This window comes from Colias philodice, chromosome 9 (assembly GCF_061535455.1).
Source record: "Colias philodice isolate Cphi_HAF_F1 chromosome 9, ilColPhil1 Martin Lab GWU primary, whole genome shotgun sequence".
Classification (NCBI taxonomy): Eukaryota; Metazoa; Arthropoda; class Insecta; order Lepidoptera; family Pieridae; genus Colias; species Colias philodice.
This window is the reverse complement of record NC_143094.1, coordinates 5,481,289-5,488,852: the sequence shown is the minus strand read 5'-3', so window position 1 is coordinate 5,488,852 and position 7,564 is coordinate 5,481,289.

Sequence of the window (7,564 nt, the reverse complement as noted above, 5' to 3'; positions counted from 1 at the left end):
TCTATCGTGCTCGCTGCGTTGTCAAGACCATATTGTTATTATTTGGTTATTACTTATATATATTTTGTTATTGTCATGACATGTCAGAAGTACACTGTAACTTAACATGTAATTCATAAACAAACTTAATTCCGAAATATTTCTTAGATACCCAAAAGGGCAGCATATAAATATAAACTAGGTACCTATACTAATTTTTTCCTTAAGTCTTTCGATCCTTTTTATAAATATTAAGCACCTAATGGTGTTAATGATTGTCGTGTGTCAAGGCAAAAAAGAAAATTCCTTTGGAAGTTGTCATAAATCTTTGGAATAACACGAGTCATAAGTCAAGAACTTTAAATGTTAATGTGCATTCTTCTGGGGTGAAATATTTCCGAGATTGGCAAATTTATAATTTATTTAACATTTCTAATAATATGAAGATAACAAGAGTAACTGAATATTTTCATAATTAGATAGTGAATTACATACTTATGGCGCATTTTTTACACATTTAATCTACTAGAGCAATTATTGAGCAAAAAAATACACAAACATATTATATTTATTTACCATAGGTATATATATTTTAATATAAATGATACCTAGGTATTTGTAACCAAAACAACATTGTAAAATTTTATTGGTCCTAAAATCAGCATCATTAAGACTAAATTTCTCCTAAAATATGCTTCATCAAATAGTAATATAAGAACACAATATAAATATCAAAAAAGAAATGTAATTCTAAAGTGTCAAATTTCACAAAAATGGTGGGCGGGAGTGTCAACGTCTGCGCACGCGCTGCCGGATGCGGAAGTATGCAATTACGTCACTATTTGGCAAAAATGCCTGAAACCACCCCTGACAGCTGGTGTGCAATATGAACTGTTCAAACATTCTTCAAATTGCGAAGAAAGAATGTCTTAAACCCATTTGTCGTCTTACCTACTTATATTTTTCCAAAAATCGTAAAGATTGTTATTACGAGTCATACAATAGGTATTATATCAGAGAGAAAAAAGGATTTTTCTTCCTATTATCACTTTATACGAAAAAACATTCCGTATGAAAGTTGAGAAATTAATAGTCAAATAAATCCGATTTTCATTACAAACAATTTTCTTTGCATTTCTGAATAACTGTTTTATAAATCTTTCTCTAACGCAGCCGAATAACTGAAACATGTATTATGCGTTTTTAATATCCAAATTGAAATTTCACTTTACAAAACTGTAAAATTCCAAATATACCATCGAATTTTCCATGAATATTCTAACCTGTAAAACATTTTACGCGTCTGTTTTTAACACTTTTGTTCCCATATCGATTTGTTATAAATAAATAATGAATAATATAAATTATTGAATGTCTTTTTAATAAAGAGCTTATTGTTTTACCGGTATAATAGAGAGGGTCTATTGTGTACGGGGCGCCGCCCAGGCTTATTCGAATGCCGGCGTCACAAAACGAAAATAATAAATAGATTTATTTTGTTTGCGTTTTCTGCGCTTCGCTTCTCTGTTGTTCCATTAATTGGTGGCTGAAATAAATAAATTGAATTAAATCGCTTGAGCGGAGGTTAACACGGCGGTTGTTTAAATGTTTGGACACTAAATTCAATTGCCTTTTCAGGCGTATTCAGTCGTTATGATTTAATTATCGCGTGAATTTTAACGTTTTGTTTACGTAATTAATTCCTGCTGGTTCTTCATTGCTTCTTGATTAAGGTGTTGTAATTTAATTAATTTTGAAGCACACATTTAATGCCTATGTTTACTATATTTTCCTGTGGGATTTGGGTACCTAAAGGTGAAGTGTTGTGCCTCGATAATTTATGTTAACTTAAGTTATCGAGGCAGCTCATATAGTTTACCATACTCAATACCATAGTTTATTTTTCTTCCTTTTTCTATTCATTTAACAGAAAGAAATTCTATTTAAAAATAAATCAAATCGTTAGACTTTTGCTATCCCTTAATCACATCGTTAACACACCCTCCTATGTCCATTACTTTATTATAATCTTTGAAAATCGGTTTTATACCAAAAATATTTGATGTGGGTATTTACGATTTATAAAATCTTTGTATTATTATAGCTAATTTACGCTTCTTTGTAGTTGAAGTTACAGTTACAATTAATTAAGTAAAAAATACATCATAATCAACTTATTGGATAAAGCAAGTAGATTAGGATATTAAAATATACAAGATTTAAACTATTTATACCTAATGTTGTAGGTATATTTTTTCCAATTTAATTATTTTGCGTAACCAACTAAGAGATTATTTGTAAGCAAGTTAAGATCACGGGTCTTATTATGTCATTAGGGCGACAATGGCGTTACCTAGTGGCGAGTAGAGGTAGCCCCCGGAAACTTTGGTATGATATTAACAAATTAAATACTTTTGAAATATGGTACGGGAGCTATTAACGTTTTAAAAAAAGTCATTTCAGTATAGTTGAGTTTTTGATATACTGTTTCTCTTGCTATTTTGGTTAGAGTCCGGGCTGTCTGGCTGGCCGCAGTGGTTGCGTTTATTAGTGCGCATCTTATCTGCACAGGAAAATACCAATACCAACCACTGCGGCCAGCCAGACAGCCCGGACTCTAACCGAAATAGGAAGAGAAACAGTATATCAAAGAACCAACTATACTAAAATTCTCTCTTGTCAACGTTTTTTTTAACCTCTTGTAACCGGTACTTCAGCTTGCTGAAGATAAGTATAAACTGTTGTTTATATCTAGTGATCTGCGTTACCTACAATCAACCTACTTACGTAAACCTAAGTCTCTGGTAAGGTTTCTAACAGTTAAACTTTTTCATTTTTATTTTAATTATGGAACATACACAAACAGAGAGATAGACTCTTTTTTGTTGATTTAATATATCCTTAAACTTATTGAATTTTTAAATACATATGAGTTACGCTCAATTAAAAAAAACGTTTGTGCCGAGCACACATGTCAGTAGTGAAACTTCTTTGCAAGATTCAAAGATATCAATATGGCCTTACTCCATGACGTGACGGTATTGCTATGACGCCGCGACAACGCGCCAAAATAAGTTTATCTTCAAAAAAAATACGTTACGATTCTACCCGCACAGAAGAATAACGATTCCTCCTATTTATAATTTAACGTATTTATCCACAGAGCTGGTCAAACCAGCGGAAAATACATACCTATGTTGTTCCATAAAAAACTTTGTGGTTAGCTTCAAACTATCAATTTCACGGCAGTTTAAAGCCCGTAAGGAAGCGGGTGAACTTTCTACGGACTCGCCATGCATTGAACGGCGTACTTTCATTTCTTGATTACATAATTACCATTTAAAAAATTAAATGTATGCACAACAAAAGCTAGTAGCGAATGAGGCAGAGTTACAAAGAGTAGGATGTAATTACGGCGACAGATGGCGCTTTACGTAACCGCAATTCGTCCGGTGACGAACGCCGCGACCACAGATGGTTCAACTTATGTGTTTAAAAGATGCACTCTTGACTCTACACTGATTAAACTGTCGTTATATGCAATTCAGTTTATTGAATAGAACCCTGGTTTTAGATCTTCTTAACGGTTTTAAAAATAGCATCGAACGTATCATTTGCATTGTAATTAAATAATAAGACTAAATCATATTATTACTTTTTGTGTAGCAAAACTACATGAATGACACTGAAATGTGATTCTTCAAAATAATGCGTAACAATAGTTCAATACGTCTCACTAATGTGACAAAATTACCCTCATTATTGATCGGATTGAGTGAATAATGCTTTGTCACCGAAAAGCGGCGGCAAATCAACTGCCAGCTGGGAACACCACGTATGAGTCGCGACCGCTGTTCTACCCATTCTCTATGCCTTTTTGACTTTGATTTATGTTTTTTTTATGCACCATTCACCCGTCACGGATACTATAGATATTGTATTTCACGAAACCGATCGGAAGCTACACCGCGTTGCAAAAACAACTCTATTTAAAATATTTAAGGTCCAGTTTTTGATATTTTGTTTTTACTTTTAACACGACAGACGCGACAAAGTATGAAATGTTTCATATTTGCGTCTGCGCAGAGTATCGCTACATCATCACTTAATAGTAGGGGTCGCGTAGTTTTTATTACATTTTCACAGTAATTTACTTTTGTATAGACACAATAATGTTATTGTGTCGTTAATTTTAAAGCAAATATGTACGAGTTTAGAAGGGAGTGTCGGGGATACGGTTCACACCCTCTTTAGCGAACTTGACTTAAACTTTGAGATTTGATTTTGTATTATAGATACTCAATTAATTAACAAGGTGTATGGGGAATCTAAATATAATAACATTGAATTTACTAAACATCTTACTTAGGTAACTAACTTAAACAGCTTGTAGGTAGATACACTTTTGATAAATGAAAAAAGATGTGTAGAATTAATTTAAGAAAAAAATTATTATCATAAATAAAATACGCTTGAAAAATTTTGTTGTTTTCATCTTTATTTATTACTTCTTCCCTGTGCCTGGTTTATAGGTAGAAAATGTACTTACTACCTAGGTATAGTATTAAACTAACAGATCTGGCGAATTTATTATTTATCGGCTTACATTTTCTTTAAGTTAATTCTCATTTTTTATTTAAGTAATAAATACCTCTATAGATCGTCGTGTTTATTATGTTTGCCTTAAATTAATAATGGCTTTTCGGTATCTCTTCTCTTTGTCACCAAAAAAATTATTTGCTTTATCCTTGAATTCTGTTTGAACGCGGCATTCACAAGTTTACAACTATAATAAAAATCTTTCAATAAAATACGCCGCGGCTAGGAATATTGTGCACACAGTCCCATTTATCAAAAGAATCGATATGTCTTGTCACCCACAAGACACAATAAAGTCGATTTGCAACATTCCGCGCAGAGGTGAAAATTATACTTACAAAAGTGATCTGGTAAAATCGCGCTATTGTGGGTACAATGATGACAAAAGATCCAGTGCTTCGGTAGCTAACAATGCCGCGGCGAGCGAGAGGGGCAATTTGTCAGAATCGACAATGCTGCTCGACATATTGACCATTATTTATGAGCCCGTAAAATACTATGCCGGTTTATTGCGGGAATGCTCGAACATCGTGTATTACATGCGATGACGTCGCATCCACTTTGTTGCAGTACTGGATTGTTTATTGCGGCTTACATTTTGATCGTGAATAAATATATTTACGCAATAGAATAAATGTAGAATATAGTTGGATAGGTAACTCAGATAAGTGTCTACCTAATAATTTGACAGCACTCACAATTCACACGTATTGGTAAAATAAGAGCCGATAGATAATCTTAAACAATTTTTTTGATAGTTCATATTGACTTGATTGATAAAACAAGGAAAAAACTTGAATATTCTCTTCTCGTTTATAAAAAATGTCTATATATTATATTCTTGCACTTTAAAAATTGAAATAATGATACGATACAAACTGGATTGAATTAGCAAATCTGTAACAATAGCCTGAAATTCTCAGTAATCAAACACGATATTATGTAATGAGAAAAATTGAATTTTTCATCTTAATTGTAGTAGGTACCAACTACATTTTGCAACAAAGTACATAGGTAGATACTTAATTGAATAAGTACCAAACAGTTATTTTTCTCACAAAGATGAAGCTTAGTCTTCTTCATACATTTAGGTACCTATATACCTACTTCGTGCAACTATAAGTTATATTACTTTTTGTTACGCTTTCATGCCTTTCATCAACCGATAATCACTAATCATGAAATATTGCATGCAATAATATAAGAGTAAGAAATAGTTTTCTTTAATAGGTAGGGTAGGTACTATTGAAATCTAAATCTCTTATGGGAGGCCCACGGTATGTCCCAGCAGTGGGAACATACCTAATATATGTATATGAGCTGATGATAATTTCAGAAAACTTTTACTGTGTTTTCGAAAAAATATGACATCAAAAATACCCGTAACATTTGTTTTCATTATGATTTCCCATGAAGCATAATCCATCATATGTATTTTTCCTTATTTCTTCTTTGATGATCTAATTCGTTCCATTCTTCTCCTACGAGTAAAATCAATACCTAACCTAAGTACCTATCAGTTTAGGTACTTATAAGTGTGTATTAGTTACCAGTCTGTATGTCATGTTCCTTTAAACACATTATAGTACGTGCCGTTGTTTACATTGCATTGCAGATTTTAATGTTAATAATTTGGCCTCATTGTATGGTGTATTTCTTTAGTAAGGTTTAAATCTGCGAGGCGTTTCGGCGCCGCCCTGCCCGCCCTCTCGGCTGCTGTTGCCCACGTGTCTTCAGAATAACAGTACTTTGTTGTCGATACAGGCTTTATGCGGGTTTTAATTATTAAGCTTAATTAATATTAAATATTGAAAGGTCGAAAATAACGTTCCTACCTATACCTATAATATTTCGATACAAGACCCTTGTTGAAACTATTCGGCTTTAAACATGTTTGTTCTATTAGGTAGTAGTATGCCATAGAGAACAAAATAAATTAATATTGTTGGTTATTAGTACATATTTATTTACCGATTATTAATTGCACTGTGGTAATGACAGCTTTAAAATAACTATCCTATAAGTCAGTGTAGTGGAATGTTAAATAATATATGATGCCATTTTCGAGGTTATCTTGGAGTAGTTTAAAATTAGACGGTGAGATTGTGTTATAATATGCGTAGATACAAATAAATATAATATACTTAACAAAGTTTTTCAGCCTTCAATAGCACCTAGCATTCATTCAACGAGTTTCTCTCGTTAACAATTAGGTACAATTATAGTAAAATCCTTTAGAAAATACAAATTCATATTACATATATTGCAAATCCATATTATATAGACCTTGTTTTCAATCTATATCCTAAGATTCATCAAAATCGCTTTAATGGTTTAGCCATGAAAGGGTAACGTGCGAAAGATTTTCCAATTTATAAAATCTTATAATCCATACTAATATTAGATATAAATGCGAAAGTAACTCTGTCTGTCTGTCTGTTACTCAATCACGCCTAAACTATTGAATCAATTTGCATGAAATTTGGTATGGAGATATTTTGATACCCGAGAAAGGACATAGGCTTCCTTTTATTGCGAAATATGTACCACGGGCGAAGCCGGGGCGGACCTCTAGTAATTCATATACTCTCGTGGTCAAGTTCTCAGATATGTATAGTATAAATTTTATTTTACAACTAGCGGTCCGCCCCGGCTTCGCCCGTGGTACATATGAAAAATAGATGTTGGCCGATTCTCAGACTTACCCGATATGCACAGAAAATTTCATGAGAATCGGTCCACGCGTTTCGGAGGAGTATGCAGACTAACATTGTGACACGAGAATTTTATATATATAAGAAAAACAATATGCCATTCCTTACATCAAAATGCACAGGAAGATTTGATTTTACAAATCCTAATGGGCTTTATTAGTTCCTAAAATCCAGTTTACACATTTTCTAAATAGTTATTGCTCTATCTTATTTATAAGAAACTTTAATATCTTTAATTAATAATTTCTTTAAACATACAATGCAGCGCCATC